The sequence below is a fragment of the Macrotis lagotis genome, chromosome 8 (assembly GCF_037893015.1).
Source record: "Macrotis lagotis isolate mMagLag1 chromosome 8, bilby.v1.9.chrom.fasta, whole genome shotgun sequence".
Lineage (NCBI taxonomy): Eukaryota > Metazoa > Chordata > Mammalia > Peramelemorphia > Peramelidae > Macrotis > Macrotis lagotis.
In genome coordinates, this window is record NC_133665.1 from 173,087,195 (window position 1) to 173,113,075 (window position 25,881).

Consider the following 25,881-nt stretch of genomic DNA (forward strand, 5'->3'; position numbering starts at 1 on the left):
AGTAGCTTCCCCAAGGCCACACAGATAGGTAATTATTAGGTGTGTAAGACCGGATTTGAACCCAGGTACTCCTGACTCCAAGGCCGGTGCTTTATCCACTACACCACCTAGCCATCCCCCCCCCCCTTACTTCATAAGAGGCAGTTCAAGCAGCATCTTTTCTATGAAGTCTTTCTTGATCAGCCACCTCTATCCCTCCAACTTCTAGAGCCTTCTATCTCTTATATCCTTGAGATATTTTATATTTATATAAAATTTATGTTATTTGTATTTATTTTTATATTTTATGTTTATTCTGAATGTTTATTTTATAAATGCTATATATATACATATATATGTATATATATATATATATATAGTAGAACACAAACTCCTTGAGAATAGGAATTGTTTCATTTTTTGTTGATCTGGTATACCTAACATCTAGCACCGTAACTGGTAAGCAGTTGGTGTTTAATATATCCCTGATGAATGATTGATTGATTGATTGATAATGAGCCCTCTGGGTCAGATGATATGAACATTTTTTAAACAGTTCTCTCCACTAAGCCTTAGTTTATTTTAGCGTTTGAGACTGACTAATGAGAATTAAGAAAAGAATTTTGTTCACATAACTTTTCCTTATCTTTGGAAGCACAGGCCATAATAGGTAGGGTTGAGTGTATCTGTTTCCTTCCCAGGGATGAAAATGCTTTTAGTATTCTAGATCAATATGTTGTTTCAGAAAAATTGGAAATGTGCTATGAAAAACCATTAAGAAGAGGAATTCACCTGCCCTTGTGTTTAGGATTAGAAGGAAGAAATGATCTCTGACTCTTTTGATATTTTGAATTTCAGGACCTCCACTCCAAAGAATATGAGATCACGGTGTGTCACTGATGCCATCCCCTAGATGGTGTGATTCTGTAGATAGATGGACAATGGGTCTCTTGAGCTTGTTTTAGCTAGCAGGAAGCTTTTTGCTTATCATTGGTTAAAGGCAGCAGAGTTGAAATGAGATGAGAGCTAGAATTCTACCATTTTTCAAGTCATGACTTTGTTAGGTTTTGAGGTGGTCTTAGAATCACTTAGGCGAATAGAACTCTCCAGCCCCATAACTGCCAGATTGCTTTATCTAATTTATGAAACAGAGGCAAAAGGAATCAACAGTAAACCTCCATTTACTGTTATTAGATTAGCCATTACTGAAGCCACAGAAATCATATAACCCTTTACTTTGTGCTCCCTTGAATTTGGTTATTACACATTGATGGAACTTTCGTTTAGCCAAATGCTGCTGTTTACAATCAGAAGCCTGTTAACTCCTTTGGGTTCTGAATTTACTACAGTCATTCTACTACCTACAGCCCACATAGGTACTTAAAATGAAGGGATTCTACTCATTTGTATCTCATGTCACGTTTTGGTAAACTCTGACTTAGTTGGATAGGGCCAGAGGTGTTATTCTGCCTTCCTCACCAAGAAAAAGGTCCTTCTGATATATGTAGGTGGCAGCGATCTTAATGGTAGAGGTCGGTGCTTCAGCTATAGGCGTGTTTCCATTGTGGTGAGCATTCACTCTTCTCATGTGAAAACTCAGAGGAGCTTAAGGATTGACCATTGACCATTGACCCGTTGACATCAGGGACATTATTCTTGTTCCCAAATCTAGCATTGCTCTCTGGTCTTCTTTCCTTCTTTGTCATCTCTCTCCCCTTCTATCTCTTCTATCCTCTCTGTCCTTCATTCCCCCTCCCTAGTGCCACCTCATGTGAGTCCTGCACAAAATAGGGGTTGTGCTTCATCCTTCCTCCAGAGACAACTTCTTTTCATCCATTTCTAACAATTATACTGTTTTGTGGTTATCCTTTCCCCAAATTCTTTGTTTTTTCTTGCAAGTAGGTCCTAGTCCCAGTTAATCTACAAAAATGAAGAAGAGTTCATGCCTCATTTCACACTGATTATCTTTATTTTATAGGATCTAAAAAGAAGCTGCATTCATATTATCATTTAGAATACATTTTGTACTTGAAATTGTAGTTTCATGTGGCACAATGTTCAGTCCTAAGTAGCCAGCATGCTGTCCAGGCAAAGGGTCAAGGATCTCCGGGCTCAGAGCCCCCAGAGCCCTGTCAATGGTTGATGTTGCAATTTTACTTTTTCAAAGGGAATAATAAATATAGCTCAGAGGGACTGGCCAAAGAGTATTGTTCTCACCCTGTCTCTTCCTTCCCAAATACATAATATCACAGTCAAAGGATGGTGCATTTTACTATCTCAGTGTACCAGGTCTGGTTTTTAGGTAGTTCATTAGAGGATTCTGGGTCAGGAACCTTTTTCTTAATTGATACCATCCTAGAATCTTTGCCCAGTTGGAGACCGTATGTACCCTCTGCCCCTTCTCACCTGAGTTGACTCTCATTGCCTAGGACTGTGGCTTTGGGTCCCCTCCAGCACAGGCAGAAGGACTCCCACCCTGGCACTCTGCAAGTCCACTGTCCATATCTTTTCTTTCCAGTTGGCTTCTTAAGTGTTGACCATCAAGCAGCTCAGTCTCTAGATTTTTAGTTGCTCTGTTTTTGAGGCAACAAATCTTGTGACATTTATGTTTCTTTACATTTCTGAAGCCCCCTGCTTCTAGATCCTGAAGCGTTCAAGAAACCAGGAGTTGTGAAGGACAGATTCACCTACATCTGAAGGGGAAAAATAATAATAATAACTAAGTTCAAACAGTGAATATGGATAGGAGAAGGGACTGAATGGGAACTGGTCCTGGGGTCCCCTCGGAATTGGGACTCCCCCATGTTTAAAGCCCCTGTGCAAATGTAGCTCAGCAACCTGTCCGCAATTTCCAGTTTTAGTTGCCTAAAGCAGAGATGTCAAACATAGGCCAAGTGCAGCCTGAACCAGATTAAAATGTAATTGGGAAAGATTTAACAAGATAAATCAAAATACAATAAGACACAAATTACATTACACTTTAAAACTAAGTCAGTATGTGGCCCACAGGGATCTTTAGGTATGGATTTGTGGCTCCTTGGTTCTAGTCGAGTTTGACCCACTGGTCCAGAGCCCTGAGGCGTTCAATGACCTGTTTAAGGTCACACAGCCAGGAGGTGTCACAGGCAAGATGTGAACCGTTCACCTTGGTCAGCTCTCTACCCACCACACCATACTGCCTCTGCCTGAACCATGGCAGACAGCAAATATTTGCTTATTGATTGGTGAGTGGATACATTATGATAGAAAATAAGTTTCATGAGAGCAGAAATGCTTGTTTTCTTTTTATCCACAGTGACTGTCTCTCTCTTTCCTTCTCCCTCTCCCTCTTTTCCTATCACTCATCTATCTCTATTGCCTATCTACCTAATTATCTTTTAATCAATCACCTGATGATCTATCTCTTTTTTTGTCTGTCCTATCTACCATCACCCATCTATCTCTTATCTCATCCATCTGTAGCTTTCTGTCACTCATCTATATCTATCCTCTACCTACCAATCATTCATTATACACCTTCTATTTACCTCCCAATCATAATACACCTTCTATTTACATACCTATCCATCATCTATCTGTTATCTATCTATCTATCTATCATCATTTTTTCTTTTTTCTTGTCTACTATATATATCTATTTATCTTTCATCTATCATCTTTCTTTCCTATCATCTTTCTTTCTTTCTTTCCATCATCTTTCTTTTTTCTGTCATCTATCATTCTGCTTCCTTCCTTCTTTCCCCTCCCTCCCTCCCTCTTCCCCTCCCTCCTTCCCTCTTGACTGCCTACTTGCCTGCCTTCCTTCTTCCCTCTTTCCTTCCTCCCTCCCTTCTTCCTTCCCCCTCCTTTCCTCCCTCTTTCCTTCCCTCCTTCCTTCCTTCCCTCCCTTCTTCCCTCCTGCCTGCCTTCTTCCTTCCTTCCTTCCTTCCTTCTTTCCTGCCTGCCTTCTTCCCTCCTTCCTTCCTCCCTCCCTTCCTCCCTCTTTCCTTCCTTCCTTCCCTTCCTTCCCTCCTTCCTCTTTCCCTCCTTCCTCCTTCCTTCCTTCCTTCCTTCCTTCCTTCCTTCCTTCCTTCCTTCCTTCCTTCCTTCCTTCCTTCCTTCCTTCCTTCCTTCCTCCCTCCCTCCCTCCCTCCCTCCATTCTTCCCTCCTCCCTTCTTCCTTCCCTCCCTCCCTCTCTGCCTTCCATTCATTCTCATTCTCTCTCTCTCTCTCTCTCTCTCTCTCTCTCCATCTATCACTTGTAAGCTTTTAAAGATAAGGAATGCTTTCATATTTGTCTTTACATCCTGATCTTTTAGGATGGTGCTTTGAACACAGTAGACAATCAAATACTTGATTGATTGATTTGATCTGTGCAGTGGGCTGGAAGGGGCACAGCTTTCTGGGCTTGTACTTAAATAGGTAAAATGTCTTATTTAGGACCTTTCTGGGTGGATGTGGGGGGACAGAAGTTTGGTGGGTATGTCCTTGGACTGTTGGAGTCAGGTCAGGAACTTGGTGCTCTAATTGTTCTTTTTTTGGTCTCCAGCCCTAAGAGGCCCTTCCCTTTTTTTCTCCTCCAGCTTAGTGTGGCCAGGTCTTTAAACCACATGCCAAAGAGCTCAACTCTTTTTTGCCATTTGGCCTATTGTGTAAACTGTGCCCTGTCATGTTCATTAAAATAAAAATTTGTCGAATGGATTTTGCCTGACTGGTAGAATGGTTTAAATGTCAGATGCTGTTAAACTTGGATATAAATATTATGTTTCTATTGTTAATTAATTGCAGTTACACAGTCCCAGCAATCCAAAATCCAATTTAGCCTGCAATAGGACCATGGATGAGGGCCAGAGATAATGAAGGCAAAGGGGAAAGAATTTAGTCAGATTTTCCATTGTATCTGTCAATTTACTTTTAGAAAAATAGTACATTTTGGTATGTCATCAGAGTTCAAGTCATGAAAACACAGTGGAATTGAGGCCCGTTTTCTTGCAAAGCTATTCCAATGTGCCTGTCAAACATATTAAGTGGCTGGCCTGGAGAATGTCGCAGCTTTAGAATTCCCATCGGATGCTGTCCTGTCCCTTCTTCCTCCTCCCTCCCCTTTCCTCCACCCTGGTGGCTGTTGGTCTTCTGACAGCTCATTATTGAGCAGAGAGGCTAGGAGTCAATCCTTCATCCTCTTCTTCCTTTCTTTTGGGTTTATTCATTTTCTTCTCTTCTACTTTCATTCACTCTTTCCTTCTTTCTTCCCTCATTTACTTCAGATTGGAACCTAGCTGCTCAAGGAGAGGTATACTTTCTGTATTCTTGGTTCAGAATCATGACTTTTGCCAAATGTTTATTCAGAATAGTGCTTTTGGACAAGTCAATGAAGAGGAGAAATCTTATGGCTATTTCCTGGGTGGTAAAATCTGATGTTATTGCAAGGTCACAGGTGTCTGGAGGCCCTTGAATATGCTTGTAGACATTTTTGTCAACCAGTATTTATCAAATACCCACTGTAGGTTCCAAAGGTTGGGTGGGGTGCTCCAGCAGAGGAGAGCTAATTGGGACTGAATAGAGTAGAGTGATCAGGGACCCTCATTTATTTCCCAGTGTTGGGCTTGTTGCCAATTTTGTTCTGCCCCTGTAGTCACACCAGCTGATAAGCGGAGAAAGAAGATGACCTTCAGTCCTTTCTGAATTTCCCAGTCCAACAGTATCAGTCAGATTAGAAATAAAAGGAATGGAAGCCAACAGATCTTCCAGATGGAGAGTTCAGAGGATGGCCTGGCCAGACGCACACACAGCAGAGATGCAGCCAGGCAGTGGGGGCAGCAGGCAGAAAGCCAAGAGAAGCATGGGATGCTTATGGGCCCTGGGGGCAGCCCTGTGGCTGATGGAACAGTCTTGGTCAACAACTGTTGGAGCAGCCATGACCACTGGACCCCACCCTGAGGTCTGCAGTAAGGCAGGTCTCTGGGTAAGTGAAGCCCTGAAGGAGACCCAGGGTCAGTTTGAGCAAGTTTTGCAAAGGACAGTGTAGCAGAGTGACTTGCCCCCCACTTCCCTAACACATTTTTGCTCCTTGATTGCAGTGGCTAAATGAGGTTGTCCTGGCAGAAATGTGAGAAAGGTGACCTTGGGTAGTCAGAAAACAGCAGTAACCAGGGTCACTCCTACAAACTTGGACTGGCTAGAATGTGGGCAGCAGTTCTGGACGGCAGGAGCTCATCTGAATGGTCAGATGTTACAATGACCATTCGAACTTGGTGGTAGAATGGGAGCCAAACATTCCTGCCAATACTATGTGAAAGAGTATTAGATTAGATCTGCTTTGTGCCAGAGAGTGGAATGGGGGCCATGGGTGGGGGTGGTAGCCTTATTTCTGCTCAAGAAATTTTCAAATGATAAGTGTTGTCCAAAAGAGGAATGGGCTGCTTTTCAAGGTAACTTGGTCTCCTCCCAACCTAGCTGAACCACTGTGGAATATCATAGAGATGCTTCTTGCCTAGAATAGGTTGGACTAACCAGCACCCCCTGCTATCCTGTCTACCTTAGAAGTTCTTCAATTCTCTGTAAGTTTCCAGAATAGGTCTTCCAGGAAGATAATTTCTTAGTATGGGAATTAATTTTCAGACTCAGTCTCTATGATATGAGTGCAGCTGATGGAAAAATGAAACATCGAGTCAACCAACAGGTCATCAATATTATTTTTAACCAAAGTTCATATATGTCATGAAATAATGAAGTTTTTAACCTGAGGATAATTGCATTCTAGAGAGATTTTGATTTCCAATCATTATGTTTTTGAAAAATTAAATATTGTTATTAATAATGAAAGTAATATAATGATAAAAGATGGTGGTGGTGGTGGTGGTGGTGGTGATGATGATGATGATGATGATGATGATGATGATGGCGGTGGTGGCGGCGGAGGAGATGTTAATAATGCTGGTAGTTGTAGTGATGATGCTGGTGATGCTATTGGCGGTAATGATGATGTTGATGTTAAACATGGCAGTGTGCTTTAGTGGCTGGTGAGCCTCCCTTGAACTTAGGAAAGTTCAGGTCCTGTCTTGGCCATACACTGGTTGTTATTGTTGTTGTTGTTGTCTCAAGTGAAGTCATTTGTTCTCTCTGTGCCCTAGGCAAAAGTTGGAGAGTGGATTCCAACCTTTATTGTTAGAGGAAATTCCTCACCAGGGGTAAATAATAGGTCTATAAAAACAGCTTAAATTAATTGAATTCTCTATTTGGAGGAGAAGGAGGTTCAGACATGTTGTTTCATTACGCTAGGGATCTCATTGTGAGAAGTCCACATCCAGTGTAGACTGACAACTCACAGTTTTGCTTGCTTGAGAACTCTAAGAGGTATATGACTTGCCCATGGTCTTTGAACACATAGGTATGAGAGACAAGACTGGAAAACAGGTCTTATTGATTCCAAGATTGTTTTCTGTCTACTGTGCCACCTACTTCTCATTTTTAAGGCTAAAAAACCCTTTAATAATTCATTATGTGTTTGAAATTTAGAGTTTGGGAGGGCATGCATTATTACCCCCATTTTAGAGATGGGAATACTGAGATTCAGAGAAATTAAATGATTTATTCAAGACCAACTCTTGATATTATATAGACCTTAACTCAGTTCCTTATTTCCTAAAGTTCTTTCCATCTCCCCAATTCATTAAATTAATATTTGTTGAGCACTTTTGAATAATTATTGAGCTCAGTGCAAAACATTGAAAGATAAATCTGCTTTCTCCAGGTCATGTTATTAGAATGTGCTTGTCAGGGGAGAGGTGAAAGGTATAGGAGTGATGATGGAGCCTCAGAGTTGGAGAGGATGCCAGGTGCCATGTGGCTTAACCTGCATCTGAACAATAGTTGATAATTTGCCAAGAAATGACCCTCAAGCTTTTGTATGAGGACTTACAATGAATGGGTACTCTTAACACGGAAGGTGGTCAACCCACTCCCCTTTTAGTCATTTTTAATTGTTAATGATGATATTAATTTTATTGCAATTAATTATAATGAAGCACAGTTTCTAGTATATAGTAGGTCCTTAACAAATGTTTCTTCATTATTGACCAATAACTATTTACAAAATATTTAATATTTTCTAGTATTTTACAGGAATTATGTTATTTGATTTGCCCAACAACCCCGGGAGGTAGATGAGGAAACTTGGATGGACAGAGTTCATGGTCTTGCCCAGGATCACACTGCAGTAAATATTTGAGGCTTGATTTGAACTCAGGTCTTCTTGACTTCAAGTCCAATTCTCTATCTACTGTGCCACCTCATAGTTCAAAATTTTTTCTTTACCTAAAGTTTAAATTTGAATCTTTATAACCATTATTTGTTGTGGTTCTAATCCAAGTCCTAATTTCTCGGACATAGGAAGGCTCTTCAGATATTTGAAGGTAGTATGGCATGTCCTTCCTAAATCTCTTCAGGTCTAGGGGGTGAGTGACAGGGCAGAGAGCAGTTGTTTACTTTGAAATGTCATTTGACTCTGAGAAAACATGTTGCTTCCATGTTAGGGCACTGTAGCACAAATGTCACGTTGTCATCATTTCTCTCTCTTGGGGCTAGTAGAGACAAGGCACTCTCAAATCCTATGTCTGGATGGTTCAGCAAAGTCACAACATGATGTAGGTTGGAGTAGCTTAGCCGGCTCTCCAGAGAGTTTATAGAATTTAGTTCATTGGGGGACTTGGAATAGGAAGATAAACATCTTAGTAGCTGATTGATACTCTGCTCTTCAAAGGTCACAATAATTTTCTGAAACTTGTGCTTCTTATCAAATTGCTGTCTCTGGCAAATATTGAAGAATTCTATAGTTGGTAGTAGTGTGTGTGTGTGTGTGTGTGTGTGTGTGTTTGTGTGTATACATACTCACAAACCCAGTGTCAGAGACATAGAGATACAGAGAGGGATAGAGATGGAAGCAGAGACAAAGAGACAGAAATACAGAAAGAACATATCCACTCACATGTGATCGTTGGGGCAGATGGAGAGGAGACAGGTACAATGAATAGAACACATTCTATAGTATGAGTCTTGAATACTTTCTGAGAAAAGGCAATAGCTTTGATTTCAAGAACTGAAGAAAGACTTATGATGATTATTGGTGAATGTAGAGCAAGCCGTTTCAGGTGCCTCTGATCCTGAAGCCATATTGCGAGGGGTTAGGGAATGAGCTGATAGTGAGGAAATGGAGTCAGTAAAGGCTGACTTCTTTCTGAAAGTTTATGTTGAAAAAGAAGAAAGAACTGGGAGGACACCCCAGCTTCAAAGGTCAAATTTTGTCTGAATGTAAGCTTCTTGAGGGCAGGGACTGCCTCTTTTTTTTTAATCTTTATAGCATCAGCATCCAGTATAGTTAAGTGAATGAGAGAAGAAACAGAGATGTTAATGGACCAGAGACACATAGAACTGAAGGATACCTTCTAGTCCAACCCTTTGATTTTGAAAATGAGGTCCAGGGAGATGAGGTAACTTGCCTAAAAGAGTAAATGTTGGTGGAGGGATTTGAACCCAGGTCCCCTGAGTCTGGAGTCTGGGTTTTCTCCCTTGAATTGCAGTACCTGAGGGGAAGTAGAAGACAGATACCTTGAAAAACAAGGTAGGCAGAGGGAAGAGGAACAATTCGGAAATGGATTGTAAGGAAGTTGAGATAGATGACTTTAATTCTGTCAGTAAAATATGAATTGAGGTCACTTGTTTATAACTTGGGGACAATGGCAAAAAGGGTGTAATGAGCTTTGTGTTTTTTCAGTAGGGAATCAATCTGGGTTGAAGGAAAGGATTATAACCTTGAAGTTCAACTGAAGTTAGATAGCATCCATGTGGAGTTGATACTGTCCATTCAAATTATCTTACAAGTATCAAATATTTTGAATGTTATTGATGTCTCATTTTGGGATTTTAAATTAACTTCCAAGTCAATATATATATATATATATATGTATATATATATAATATGCATATATTTATAATTTTTTATCAGAATATTTATTTGAGATTTTCTCTTCTCCCACACTCCACCTGCTTAGTTTCCCCAGATTTGGGGAAAAGACTTAAGAATCTATTAGCCATAAATAGGCCATCACTGAAAAGGGAGATGACCATAATTTGTCTGTGATAGCCACAGAAGGGAGCATAAGAACTCAGCTAGGATTTATTTAGCATCTCTAGCTTATATTACAGAGAACAACAGACTTCTTATCTCTGGTAGGTAAATAATTGTTAAAGTCTTAAGAAATTTATTACCAGATCTTTTAATATGGCAGCCCACCCATTGGGGAAGGAACAGCCAATGAAAAAACACATTTCTCATGATTGGATAATAAATAATAAGTAAGGTCCCATTGTGTGGCTCAGACAGATAGGTTTCAATTGAGAGATGATATGGTATAGCCTCAAGTGGTCAGTGATGTTTATTTTTTTTCTGTATTGGGAAAGATATTTCTGTCTAAAGTCAGGGTAGCAGCTAAAAATGTAAAAAAATTGCAGTTGGTGGGATAAAGATAATGGCTTGGATGGAATGGGGGTAATGATTTTCTGGCGGGGGTCATTTGGGAGGACAAGGATGACTCCAATGATGTTTTATTATTTTTGCTCTTCGGGCTTGGTCTTGGAGATGGGCCAAGTTGAAATTGGTTCAGTTTACTTTAAATCTTCTGGAAACAGTCTAGATTTCTAAGTTTCAGCTCGGGTAATAATTAATTTCTCTACATGGCCACCAGAACTCCTTCAATTCCACATCAGCTCAGCTACAATATCATCATGTTGAGGCCCCACTGGACCAGACTTCTGGAACCTCTTTCAGATTTTGATGCTGTTGATGCTGTTAGCTAGAGGATCACTGAGAAAAAAGGACCACAGTGAACTCCAAACTGATGGTCCTATGATTCTCTGTAGGAAATAGGACTAGTCCTGAGCCAACCTGAAGGACCAGTCATCTATGGAGAGACAAAAAGGAGAGAGTACCATGAATAATATGACAGAGATAGAAAAATTTATGCTTTGTCTGCCATGGTGTGAGGCTAAATACTTAAGAACCTGCTTTCTGAAAACAACATATATATATATATATATATATATATATATATATATATATATATATATATATATAACATCCTTCTGAGTTGAATATTCATTATTAGCATTTTCATTATCACTTTCTTGAGAATAAATGAAAGAATACATCAAACCCTGATTAGAGCAGGTGTATATGCTCACACTGAAGATTTAGCCATGGTTTCCCTTGAACTGACCTGAACTAGTTCTACCATGTAACTATTGATCTATGGTGACACGTGACTTTAGGAAAAATTTAACCATCCAGTGTCCTAACACTAAAAGGAACAGAATTTAAGAATACCTTGAAAAACCAGGCCACATCAAATGGTGGAATATATATATATATATATATATATATATATATATATATATATATATATATATATATATATATATATATATTTAAAAATCTTCAAGGCACAGAAGATAAAGATAGTAGGAAGAACATTTTTTAAGGTTTTTTGCAAGGCAGTGGGGTTAAGTGACTTGTCTGAGGCCACACAGCTAGGTAATTAAGTGTCTGAGACCAGATTTGAACTCAGGTCCTCCTGACCCCAGGACCGGTACTCTATCCACTTCGCCACCTAGCTGCCCCAGGATGAACATTTTTTTTTTATTTCAGAACAAAGTTGTATTATGTCAATTTTTGTGCCTGGGTCTTCTAATGTTAAGACTCTAAATTACAGCACAATTCCTGATCTTCAATGGTATGGGGACCTTCCTCATTAAGCATTTCTTATGCTGACTATTCCCTTCCCTAAATCATTAAAGTGCTTCCTAATGGATGTGAGAAGACACTCTTCTCTGGTCTGTGAGAAGTGGGAAGAAGGAACTCAGACTTCTGCTGCTTCATCACATGTTTCTAAATTACCTCTTTCTCTAAGTTCATCTTTATTTCAAAGGCAATTTTACCCATATGATTTTGATGAATTTAATGTAGCTCATCTTGTGTTTAGTGGTCAGTGGAACTCCCTTATTTGTCATAACTGCCCTGAGAGCCATGTGATTCTGTGTACATAAGTTAACCTGAGTTAAAACGGCTGCATCATTTGGTTTGTTGAAGTTTCTCTTCAGAATTGTGTGTTGTGTGTGTGTGTGTGTGTGTGTGTGTGTTGCTCTCTCTCTCTCTCTCTCTCTCTCTCTCTCTCTCTGCAGGTTTTCCCCACCCCAGCTTTTGAGAACATGAATTACTCCCTTTGTTCTTTCTCACTTTTCATAAAAATTATTTTTTTGCTACCATATTGTGGATTCTGTTATTTTGGTGCTCCAGGATTTGAACCTAAGTCCTTGCTTGTTCACTGGGTCATGGAACCTTCATATTGGGGTTGTGCTATTGTTTAGAACAAAAAGAGGGTAGAAGGAAAATGTTTAATTGTATTTCAAAATTAGTTTTATCCATGAGGTTGTGTTTAATTTAATGTAGTTCGTCTTGTGTTGAGTGGCAAGTGGAATTCCATTATTTGTCATAACTGCCTAGAGATCATTGTGATTTTTAGATTGTAATCTAATAAAAATAATACATCAACTAAAAAAAAGACTGAGATGCCTTCAAGTAGCCATTGTGATAGTGGCTATGGAGGGAGTAGATACAGATTGGGTGGCCTAGTTTTGAGATCCTACCCATGACAGGATCTCTGGCTAGAAGGATGGGGGCTAGAAAATAAAGATGAATTAGAATTGAAAGTAGAAGAGAATTGGATATGGGTCCTGTTTCTTGCTGCTGCTTCTTTTGCCCCAAGCAGAGACTAAGGACAGAGTGTTAGATTGGTTTACCAATGTCAACCACAACCACAGGATTTGGAAATAAAGAAATTATCCTAAACCCTGATATCAATTTTTTCAGTGTCTTTTCATACAATCTTAAATAGCTCTTCCTTTTCTCCTATGGTCCTTTCTGTGGCAATGGTTAGAGTAAATACTGATCCTGAAATGTTTTTCTACTCTCTAGAAAATATTATTGGAAAAACATGTTTGTCCATGATGATTATAATTAGATACCAACTTTAAAAAATTCATTTATTTTGATATAATCAGTTAATTCTATTTGTACCATCAAATTTAAAAAGGGCCTTTTGCAATTCCATTCTTGGTATTTCTTATTTTATTTTCAAGATTGTTCAAGACATTAGCATTATTTTTGCTCCCTGTTTCATTATTAGATGGCACCTCTTGAGCTGATATTAAGTGTAGATTTTCAGCACCATCTTGTACTTCATCTTTTTCCTCTTTAAATTTCAGCCACTCCCAATCTTATTTCATTTTATCTGGGTTTAGGAATGAAGTTCTTTTTTTACAATTGCCCTGCATTGATCTGTAATATATTGTTGTGTAACTAGGAGCTTATGATATCATTGATGAAAAATAGCATGAAGTATACTTTCCTATAATGGAGGCAATCTATTTCCAGGTTTTGTACCGATGCATTCCTGACACATAATGGAAACATTCCCATTTTCAGTCCATTTCCTGTAGCCTCATGGTTTGCCTATATTAGTAGTCTGTTTTCAGCACCGGGGTCTTTTCTGCAAGATTGGGAAGGCAGATTTGTTCTAATACGCAAGAGCTGGGGTAGTAGTTGCAATAGAATTGTTATTAGTATAGTTAAAAATGTTAGCTGGAATCACCGTAATAGTAATAGCAATGGTAGTAATAGTAGTAGTAGTAATAGTAGTAGTAGTAGTAGTAGTAGTAGTAGTAGTAGTAGTAGTAGTAGTAGTAGTAGTAATAGTAATAAAAGAAATTACAATATTAGAATAATAATAATAGTAGTAGTAGTAATAATATCAGTACTAGTAGGAATGATAATGCTAGTAGCAATTAGCACTTATATAATGTCTAAAGACTTACAAAACACTTTATATAACTCAGCTTATTTAGTCCAACCCTGTGAGGCAAGGGCTTATTACTCCCATTTTACAAAGAATTTGAAGTGACTTACCCACAGTTACATAGAGTAAGTATCTGAGGCAAGATTTGAACTCAGATCTTCCTGATTCCAGATCCAGAACTCTTATCTATAAGCTACCTAGCTGTGATACCAGACCACAAAGAGTCTTCACTCACTTTCCCTCATTTTTATGATCTTCTCTTTCAAGCTAAAGTAGAGTCAATTTGGAGCTTTGGGTTGCTTCACTTATTTATTAGAGTCTTAGTAGAAGTTCCACATTGACTAGGGTGCAAATTCCATTAGTGATCTTGCCAGATCCCAGCTTACAGACTTTTTGGGGGTTCCCACTAGACCTTCATAACTACCATGGGTTTTGGGGTATGCAAAGCTGCCCTTATGCATAGCCCTGACTAGTGTTCCCTTACTTTGCAATTGTTTCTTTCCTTTGTCACTCAGATAGTAGTTTAGTCTTTGAAGGAACTATTATTATTATCATGATTAATTGATGCCACCCATAAACATGGTACTATGACCAATCATGCTAACACAGTGACCCAACTTTCATGGAGCTGAGAAAATTAGATATAAACAGAAAAACTTAATGATATTAGATAACAATTGTGAGACATAAGAATATGACTAAAGGACATATTCTCTCATAAAGAGAAAAAATATTATGAGGAAAGAGAGATTGCTGCGATGTGGAGTGCCCTGAGAAGACTTCATATAGAAGGATACCATGGAATCAGTTCTAATTTTTGAGGTGGAGAGCTTAGATTCAAATGTATTTACTGCTATGTTGGTCTAATTGCCTCAGGTCCTTTATCTGTAAGGGGAAAGACTGGGAATAGACGGCTTCCAAAAGCCCTCCAAACTTTAAAGCCACGATCTCTCTACCAAAGAACTCTCAGGACAGTCTTCTTGTCCTCTTCCAAAAGTATGGGGAGAGGCACTTTATCACTCGTCTGTGAAGTGGGGAGAGGATGGTAGGCTCATACTTTTGCCTCTCTCATGTGTTTCCAAATTACCTCTTCCTCCAGGTTCATCTATATTTCATAGGAAAATTTTACCCATATGGTTTTGATAAGTTTAATGTAGCTCATATTGTGCTTGGTAAGAAGAATTTGCCAGATGACAAATGTGTATTTAAAAAAAAAAAGATACACAGTCTGCTTTCTACTTTATGTAACCAAGAGTACACTTATATTTATATTGAATTTAAAACAGAAAGCCTTCCCTGAATTTAAAAGCAGGTTTCTTGAAAACAAAAAGGTTGAATTTTGAGTCTCTAAGTGAGGTGTAGTCCAGGACTCACCTATTTAAATCTGTTCTAAAAATAGCCAAGTTGGATCTTTTGTTACTAGAATTAATAAAATCATTCCACTAAGTGATACTCATGAGGAACTGTCAACAGGAACTCTATTTTCTTGAATTATTGGGGAGAGAAATAAAAATGCTTTCCTGAGTTCCAACTTAGTTGCAGCTACCATAATGTCTACTAGGAGGATGAGAGTTTGGAAATCATTTTCCGCATCACATTTCAGACGTTAAGTCTCATTAGAATCAGAGCTTTGGAGCTAGAAAGAACCTTCAAATGTATCTTTCTCAGCCCTACCTCTTTCCAAGTTTCATAGAAGAGGAAAATAGGGGAGCCTAGAGCCGATCTAGGTGAAAACAACTGACTTAAGGTCACACAATGAATTTATGGGTCAGTCAGAACTCAAACTTGGTTTCTGGGTTTATTGGCTGAAAGGCCAGGGACAGGTTTGAAATAGGGAGCTTGGAGAGTAAAGGCATTCTATTCTAAAGTCATGAATTTGTCTTGACATTCCAGTCAACCAAATTTGTTGGTATAGCCCTTTTAAGAGAAAATTCTTCATATTCAATAGGTCTAAAGTTCTCGAGACCTTTGAGTTCCCTTCTGTGAATCAAGTTCATGGATCTGTGAAGTTGGATAGAACAAAAAGTGTATTTTTATTTGACTAGATTTTCTTGTGATCCTATCTTAGATTTTATTTACTTAAAAACACTTGAATAAGTGGTCAGTGGGCTTCACTAGATTGTCAAAGGGCTTCATCACATACAGAAAATGAAGAACCCCTCATGGTAAGGGGCCTTTGTGTGTACATTCTTGTTTATACATTTCATTTTAAATCAACAAACATTTATGACTGGTGCCTACTGTATGATTCTGAGAGTTTGGAGGAGATACAAATTTCAGCTAAGATAACAGTCTCTGATTTCATGGAGTTTATAAGCTTAAGAAAGTGATAGGAAGTATTCATAAATAATTATAATGCAAAGTTATATGTGATAGGTTTGTATCAGAAGAGTCAAAACTAGAATGAAAAGTGCCCTCAAATCATTTTTTTAAGACAAACTCAATTGAGGAGTATATAAAAAGCTTCCAGCATCCAGACTCTTATGCATAGAAATCTTGGAGATATGATTGTTGTGCTGTAGGGAATGAAGGAGTTTACCTGGGGTGCATTAGAAGCGGGGAGGAAACCTGTGCCATCTGGTACTTTCACTATTTTAACTAATTTTTCTTCTTAACCAGGTGTTAAGCTCCTGAAGGAATAGTTAAGTGCTCTCTTCTCCCTGAATATTTGAGGACCTTGAACCAAAGGCTTTAAAACAGGCTCCCCCTGCTCCAACCCCAATTGTAGGAAAACTATCTTAGGTGACATGATAATGGGGCCACCATCCACAAATCTTTTGTAGACAATCAGGAATTAGATTGTGTTAGACTCTGGTACAAAGAAAAGCAAATAATGTTTTACTGATTATTAACTCTGTTTATTTCTTTTCTTTTTTATTTTATTTTATTTATTTCTTTAAATTTTTTATTGATGTCTTTGATATTAACTTAATTTACCAATATATCCTCTTCTCCTTTTCAGCTCAGAGACATCTCTTGCTTTTTAAATGTTTTATTGAGACTTTGTTGATGCCACTGTCCTTATTAATGATATTCCCCATCCCCCCAAACCCCCAATTAGAGTTGAATTCTCTTTCATAATAAATGAATAGAGTCAAGCAAAGGAAATCAACACATTGGGCATGTTTGAAAATGAATGCCTCATTCTACACCTATAGCCCACCACCTCTCAACTGAAAAGCGTTTTCTTTGACTTGGAGGCATTTCTCATGTCGTATTTTTCTTCCCCCATAATTGTCACCTGCTCCTGTCTCCTTGAAGATTATATCATTGGTTGTATTGATCTGATCAGCTCTAGGTGGGTTTAGGTGCTGTATCTTTTCTCATCCTTATTTAAAGAGAAAAGAGACCCAAGTGGTATTATTGGCTGCTTTGGCTCATAGGCCCCTGGCATAAGAAATTTTACTCATAGATATGAAAGAACACATACCTCCTTTATACTGGAGGATAATTCAATGTCTTCATTTTTTCTCTCTTTGTAGCTTTGAAATTCATCAAAGGAGTGAAAGCCATTGAGAAACGTGGATAGAGGTAAGTGTGTTTATTATATAGTCTTGACAAAATTGCCTTATAACATTGATTTTTCCCCTTTTATTTAGGGCTTAGCACAAGAACTGACAGGATAACTTCTTGAGCTGGTTGCTCATCCCCTCACAAAAGTGGTGGTTGATAGAGGAAAGTAGGAAGAGAGGAGGCAATGTGCTGAGCCCAGCCAAATTGCAGCCCTGGCTGCTGTCTGCTTTGTCCTCAGCACTTTTAACATTCCTGAGAAGCCAGATTTGCTAAGATTAATTCGAGGTAGGAGGAAAAGAATGTGAGGGCATCTCTTCTGATCGAGAGTCAGATAAAGCTACTTGGCCAAATAGAGCAGATTGCAGAGTGGAATTTTAATCATGATTTGGTCTTTATCACTGCAAGACTTGGGTGTATGTAGCACTGGCAAAACAAAAAGAATTGATCAGAAATGTCTTAGGCACAGCTGATACTAGGATCTTTGGGGTGAAGATTTAGAGCTGAAAGGGACTTTGGAGGTCTTCTAGTTCAACCATAGTTTTACAGATGAGGAAACAGGCTTAGCGAAGAAAAGTGATTTATGCAGATGGCAGGTAAGTGGCAGTGCAAAGGATAGGATGGTTTCCTGGGTAGAATGATGGATTTGAAATCAGGAAGACTTGGGTTCAACTCTTGCCTAAATACTTATGAGCTTTGTGACTCTGGACAAGCTAAATGTTCTAGTTCTTGGCCTGAAGTCAGAAAAACCTGAATTCTATTCCGGTACTACCAGCCTTGTGACCCTGGTCAAGTTGCTTATAATCTGTTTGCCTCAGTTTCCTCAACTGTAAATTGTGGATAATTATAATCTCTACATCCAAGGATTGTAAATGAGATAATAATTGCAAAGCCACATAGTGTTACATAGACGTTAGTTATTATTATTGTCAATTTCCACAACTATTGACAAGTCATGTGATTGACTTTTATCTCTATAACACTATAATACACTGATTCTGAGTAGAATCTTCCTTCTCTTGTACTGCTTTATCTTGGTCACAGTAGTTTTGTGTGGATGAAAAGAAAATGAACTTTTAAACATGAAGCTACAGGAATAGCACTGGAGCCAACATGCCATGAAGCATTATAGTTGGGTTGGTTTTTACATGGAAAAAAATGTAATTGTTTCCTCCTTGCTAGGTGTATTTATAAGCATACAACAGTACAGTATTGTTCTTTGATTCATGGCTTAATTTCTGTTCCACATGAAGTATTTTAATTTAAAGAATTCATTGTGAGGAATTATAGGGTTGCAGTTTTTATCAAGAGCCTTTGGTGGCCAGGGTGAAATATGCCGTAATTTTACATTTGTTTTCATCATCAGTTATATTCTTGGCAATTTGGGGTTTTCTGCTATCATTTTTATTATAGTTATTGTGGTAGTGATTGCTTTAGTTAAGGTTGGAAACCTACTTTGATTTAGCTTGTATTTTCAGTTACTCCTAACTTTGTGACAGGTCCACCTCTGGGGCTGAAATGTTCAATGTTTTGAAAAGAAAGGTAATTTTATGGGGAAATTAGAGAAGCCTCTTTTAGGTGGAAATGTGAACTATAAAAATTGTGCTGAGCATGGACTTCAAGGAGGCCCTAACTGTGGGACCTAAAAAACCTTATGAAGCCAGAATTTGTTTGAAATTAAGATTTGAGATTTTTGGGGGGAGAGGTTCAGGGCACGATAACAGTCTTCTAATATTTGAAGGCTTGTAGTACAGGAGAGGTGTTAGTCTTGTTATTAAGAAGGTAGAGTTAGTCTTGTGTGGGAAAGCTAAACTTAATGCTAGGAAAGACTTTTTGCATATTCAGGCTCTCCAAAGGTGGAATGAGCTTGGAGGGTAGTGAGTTCCCTGCCACTGAACATCTTTAGGCAAAGACTGGATAATGATTTATGGAGTATATTGGAAAAGGGCTTCTTTTTGGGAAAAGAATTGGAATAAATGCCCTTTAAGATGCCTGTTAGCTCTGAGAAATGATGGCTCTGTGAATCTTACATGATTTGCTTAGGGGTGGGGAAAAATCTCATTCGAAATAAAAACTCTTAGATTAAGTTTATGCTGCAAAAATTTTGCAGTTCTTGACATGATTTCTCAGATGCTAGACAGAAAATTTTGCTATTGAGGAAGTCATTTATGGATGTGAAAAGTCTTGGTTTTAATACTTCTGAAAATAAATCCTAAGAAACGTTGGATTGATAGTGATGATTTGGTCCAATCCTGGTCCTAAAAGGATTGGTCTTCAACTCTGACCTCAGAATTCTAGGACTGTGCCATAAATACTCCATTTCTCCCACTTCCATTTAGATTTGGGAAATTTTAGAGTATAGTTACATGATTGAACTTAGTGCACTCTATATTGAGTCTAAAGCTGTTTGAAAAAATGACTAATAAACACTTAATAAATGCTTTTTTCACTTTTTGCACTGAATTGGGATGGCCCATCTAGGTGCAAACCTTCCCACCCAATCAAAAGCCACCATGATGTGGAGGAATTCTGAAAATAAGTTAAAACCTCCAAAGATTTTCCCTATTCTGTGTCATTTGTAGGTAGCCTTGGTATCAATATTTGAAGCTGTTATGTGAGCAGAAAAGGACATAATAATTACCAAGCCATTATCTAATTACATGGCAAAATGGTTTCATTACAGTTTGTTTTATCCACTCTCATTCTTTACTGCACAGATATGAATTATTGATCAGGGGCTAGTTGGACAAGATGGCCTTCTGAGTCTTCTATTCTAACTGCAATTCTGTAGATCCAGTCCAGTGAATTTATTAGTGATGAAGAGTGATGATCATTGGCCATATGAATGTTTTCCTCAATCTTGGATGCTTCTTATGCATACCTATTAAATAAGACAATTTTGGGGGAACAAACTTCCCTTTGAAGCTTCATGATGGCACCTATAAACTAGGGAAGATTCTTTGTTCTTCAAAAATAAAGTAGATGAAAAGGGAATTGTCCAGTAAGATGAGACTCAATTCATCAATCAATCAATCAACCAACAGGCATTTATTAAAACCCATTAAATGCCATCTACCATTCTAAGCTTTGAGAATGCAAAGACAAAAGTGTCTCTGCTCTTATGTTTTCCTGGGAGAGCTGCAGCTTGTGAAAGTGAGAGTGGGCAGTTTGAAATTTTGGCATCAACATGAGACTATTTACATTGCCTGTGTTGTATGTTTTGTTTTGTTAGATGCTCAAAATTTTTAAGAAACTCTTCATACAAAAACTGTGGGTGTCATGCATATGGGAGTTAGAAATGGAAATTGACTATATGCTGTGAATAAGATTTACAGATTTAACATTAATATTTTTTAGCAATTATTTCCCTTTTACTAAGGTATTTATTCACAAATAGTTGGACTTATGTATTCTATTACTAATAAATAGAAATAGTTTCCTGTGACTATAAAATTTCTTAGTGCTGCTGTTGCTAAAAGTTTATAGCAACTGTTGTCTTCTTCCTCTGTTCCCTCACTTGACCACACCCTGGGTTATCTTTTGCTATTTTTTCAAAAGTGAACAATGAAGCAATGGTCTACAATGTTTTTTATTTCATAGGGAAAAAAAGATCTCAGTTGAAGGAGACCACAGAGGTCATTTAATCTAATAAAAAAATTATAAAAGCTGATGTTAATTTAGCCCTTTAAGGCTCATGATCATTGCTTCTGTCTTCCAGACATTCACTAACCATTCTTTTAATGATGTTATAAAATTTTTCCAGATTCAACTTGTAGGCAAATTACTTTGCCTATAGGTTACTAGTGCCCCTCCTCCCCTTTAGGAAAGGGGATAAGATTGCTGTCTTGGGGAGAGGGGAAGGAAGGGAAAAAATTTTACAAAAATGAATGCTGAAAACTACATTTATATGTAATTGGAAAAAATACTATTAAGATTTTTTTAAAAAAGAAAGAGGAATAACATTCTCCCTTCTCCGACCCTGGAGCACTCCTGAGATTGATATTACATGGTCTTTGGTGGGTGATACATGAGAGATGTGACCAAGATTATTCTAGGGGGGGGCATCAGTCTTCAGTAATACCAGAAGTCTGACCCTTAGCCAATAGGGAAATATTAGGCATAGCTACAGTGCCCCAGGAACAGGGAAATTCAGGAATATAGAGAGAGACATAAAACAGAGAAATCTTCTGCTTAGCCCTGTAATTCAGCCACACCTTTCTTGAATCCTGACTTACCTTGGCCCTAATAATTTTCCAAAGTAACCTAAAACACCTGCACAAGGCCAATACAGCAGTCAGTCTGTAACTGCATTCTCTAACAACTAACAATAAAGTCTATTGTTCATCCTCTTTAAATCACCCACAACAGAACAGAAGGACATAATGTCACTGCCTTTCAGTAGTTTGTGTGCTGAGGGGTCTTGGAGTTCTTAAGGCTTTCAATTTCCAAGCACTGCTGTCCAGGGTGCTGACACCAGTGAAGGGCCAGGTTCCTTACTCCTTAGAGCATGCCTTAACAATTCTTCTCTTCAAATGTGTATTTCCTCTTCAAAGATTTTTGCCCTCCTGCATACTTTCTCAAACTATTTTGTATAAGATGGGGATGATACTCAATTTCTGCAATCTCCTGATATTGTTTTCTATTTCCCAAGAAGGAAACGGTCATCTTTATTTACTGCTTGCTGATTATAGCTGTCTATCTCTATATTCTGAACTGTGTTGTATATTACAAGTGGTTAGTTTTAAAGTAATAGTTATTTTTCAGGGCCATCAGAGGGGCATATCCACTGAGGAAAAAAAAGAAAAATAAGAACATAATAGCTTTTGCTACAAATTGACGTTATCCAGAACAAAAATTGTCCCCAAAGTTGTACAGTATTGTTTTAAAGATGAACTTTATAGTTTTGTCACTTTATTATAAAAAGCAGTTTACATATTTTTATATGTTAGGATAAATATATTTATTCATAGCCTGAGCATTTAAATGAAAGAAATAGATTAATGCTATATAGAAACACTTGACTTCTCTTTGTTGATGAAATAAGGCCTGCAAGCAAAACATTGCTATTTTCAACTCTTCACAGGATGACTGGAGTTTTCACCCTCAGCCTTGAATTTAGTTGTTCAGTTTCCTGTCTGGTAAATTAGACAGAAATAGTTGACCGCCATTTTCCAACTTGGGCGATACTTCATTGTTATTCAGGTTGAAGTCAAGTGACCTGAATGGGAATGAGATGAATGCTCCTCCTGGAATTTCATTGTCATCCCCTCCTGTGAATTTCATTATCATCCATACAATCTCTACACTTTCTCCATGCTATTCCCTCTACATTTTTTATCTATTGTCTTCCTGTTTGCTTCTTTCAATCTAACTTAACCTTCCAGGCTCAGCTTAACTATCACTTTCTACATGAAGTCTTGTGGCTTTGACCTTTCTTGAACTTTTACTGAATTTTTTTGTTATTGTATAACACACTTAGTTCTTTTTTTTCTTATTAAATTTCTCCGGACACTGTCCTTGGACCTGCCCTTTGGACTTATTTCACTCTCTTTTGTATTAATTTATTATTATGCATCTTTCCCCACTACTAGAATATAAATTCCTTGATAGAAGGAACTGTTTTACTCTTATCTTTTGTAATCTATGTCTGACATATAGTAGTTCTCAATACATGATTAGTGATTCATTGATAAATTATATTCTATTTGTTACTTGGTAAACATTTGAGTTTTGCCTCCTTAAACATATAATAAATTCATTAAAATCAAAAACTGAATATTAAGTAGTGTGGGATAGTAGAAAGAGGACTAGACCTGGAGACAGAGTATTTATGCTAGATTCCATAGTTCTGTTACTTATTACCAACATGACCTTGGTCACTTAACTTTTCTGGGCCTACTCTAAAATCTAGGATTTAGGTTCAGTTGACTCTAAGGTTCTTTCTAGCTTTAACATTCAATGATTTCCTAATTTCCAGGCATGCTTTTGTGATTAGAACATTTGAACACATAATAGAGACTCAGTATTTGTTGGTCTTGTTTAGTGATTGAGAAGCTTACAAAATACACTGATATTTCCATAGGAGATATTCATACTCTTATATTCGTATTATCCAATTGCTTTCATGTTATGTTAGTGATGAATGACATGAGAGGTAGTAGAGGATAATGGAAATCATAGTGGGTTTGATGTTGGCTAATCTGGATTTGAACCCTGAATTTGACACTTGTTGTCTGATTGATTGTTGGTTGGTCAGCCTCTTATAGCCTCATTCCACAAGTATAAAATGGGAATAATGATATTTTTATCATTTAACTGACAGGGTTGTGAGCAAAGGGATTTGAATCCCCTGAAAGGGCTATGTGGTTAAATGTGATTGAAAGGGATTTGTGAAGAAAAGTGATTGCAGAACAGGACATTTTTAGAGTGATGTGTTTTTCAAGACTAAGGGCCTAATCTCTCAAACATCTTAGACTATGTTAGCATGCCAAAAATGGTGAAAGAAACTAGAGGCATGGTAGCAAGATGTGCTATGATAGAACCCTAGCTCTAGAATTAGAGGTCCTATATTCAAATTCTTCCTCTGATACTTACTGCCTATATGAGGCAGTTGTTCTCCCTTAACCTCAGTTTCCTTATCTCTAAAATGAGGTTGAACTAGATGGCTTTTGAGGTCCCTTTCAACTCTAACTCTATGATCCTGTGAATCCTGTGTCTTCTATGTAAAGTTGGGAGAAATGAGATGGCACCACAGTGCACAGAGTAACAGGTTTAAGTTAGGAAAGCTCATCCTTCTGAGTTCAAGCCCAACCTTAGACAGATGTTTGACCCTGGACAAGTCACTTAACCCTGTTTACCTCAATTTCCTCATTTGAAAAATGAGTTGGAATAGGAAATGGCAAACTATTCAGTTTCTTTGTCAAGGAGACCATATATGAGGTCAGTGAAAAGTTGGACATAATTGAAATGACTGAACAATAAAATATTCAAGCTAAAAGACAGTATCTGAGAGGGAGTAATATTTAATCAGCCTGGTTATGAAGAATGTTGAATATCAAACAAAGGGTCATATATAGATACAACAGGAAGTCATTGAACTTTCTTGAGAAGGGGGATGGCATGGTCCCAAGTTATCAAATGTCTTTCTTATATATTAGAAATATCATTTTATCTGAGGTGTAGAGAATGGATTGGAGAGCGGATAGAACAGATGTATCAGATTGATTGGAATGTTCTTTTAGCACCTCTAGACAAGAAGTGATAAGGCCCCCAATTTAGTGTGATCATAGTTGGAGAAGGGGATTGATGTAGGAGCTGTTGTAGAGATAGAATCAATAGGACTGACACCTTGGTTAGATTTAGGGTGGAATGATTAGTGAGAGAGAAGAGTCAAGGTTGTTAACCTGAGTGGGTAGGACCCATCTGTGGAATGCTCTCCTTTTTAATCTTTGCTTCCTTCAAGATTCAGCTCAAATCTCGCCTTTCACAGAAGACCTTTCTTGCTCACCTCCAGCTACTGCTCTCTTTGTCATCCATCTAATCCATATATACTCAAGTATACAGATGTATAAATACATGTGTAGATGTGTAAAATGTACTTGTTGTCCCTCCCATGAAAAAAGTTCATTCCTTGAGGCCTAGGGTTGTTTTTTGCCTTTTTCTGAATCTCCAGCACATTGAACAGTGCCTGAACAAGTTGGGTTAAGGTCACCTTCAGTCCTTATTCTGTTAGAACAATGGTATATTTGCTTGGCATCCTGAGAAGAATACTGAGTCAGAGTCAAGAGATCTGGATTCCATTTCTGCAATGAGGCACCTGTGTCTGTACTTAACCTTAGTTTATATAAAATGTCTTTTCCGAGGATTCCCCAAAGTGACTGCCAATTGAGTCCACAACTGAGCAGAAGAGATTGTTGAAGTTATTTTTATTATTATTTTATTTTTCCATTTCAGTTCCTGCTTCTCATTATGGAGTAACATTTATTATTTAGAATGTAATAGTGATGCAGGAAATTTTGGCCTGGAGCTCTCCTCCCCAGGTTGAAATTTATCTCAGAACTTAAAACAATTCTATTCTGTGTTTCAATAATATTTTCATTGGAAGGTATAAAAAGCCACCCCGCCCCCCGGGTTAACAGTTCCTTTCCTGGACTCATCCTAGGGAGGAAAGGATAATATTAAAGGCTCTTCAGAATGGTTGTACCCCATATCTTACATGTGACTTGATTTTATTTTTTTCTTTTACAATAGTTGGGGACTTCAGACACATAAAGTTCTATGGATAGTCATGGCTGAATATCCTTTATGATCAGTCTTTTACAGTTCCTGATAGATCATGGAAAGCGTAATTTTCTTTGAGCAAAGAATGTCATCATTTGGTAGAGAAAATTAAAGACAAAAAATGACCAGTTATTGTCTTTCATCAAAATATATAGAAAACACTATATTATATTTATTGGCTATTAAAGAGACTCAATGAGCTAATTTTCCTTCACAGATAGCACT

General features: G+C 37.9%; 1 long non-coding RNA gene across 2 annotated transcripts in view; it reads left to right on the plus strand.

Moving 5' to 3' along the window:
* Positions 1-25,881, plus strand: part of LOC141496355 (uncharacterized) — a 686,762-nt gene that overhangs the window by 22,387 nt on the left and 638,494 nt on the right. For both annotated transcript variants that reach the window (XR_012471037.1, XR_012471036.1), the window contains exon 2: positions 17,349-17,397. This is a non-coding gene — a long non-coding RNA (uncharacterized LOC141496355). The remainder of the gene's footprint in view (positions 1-17,348; positions 17,398-25,881) is intronic.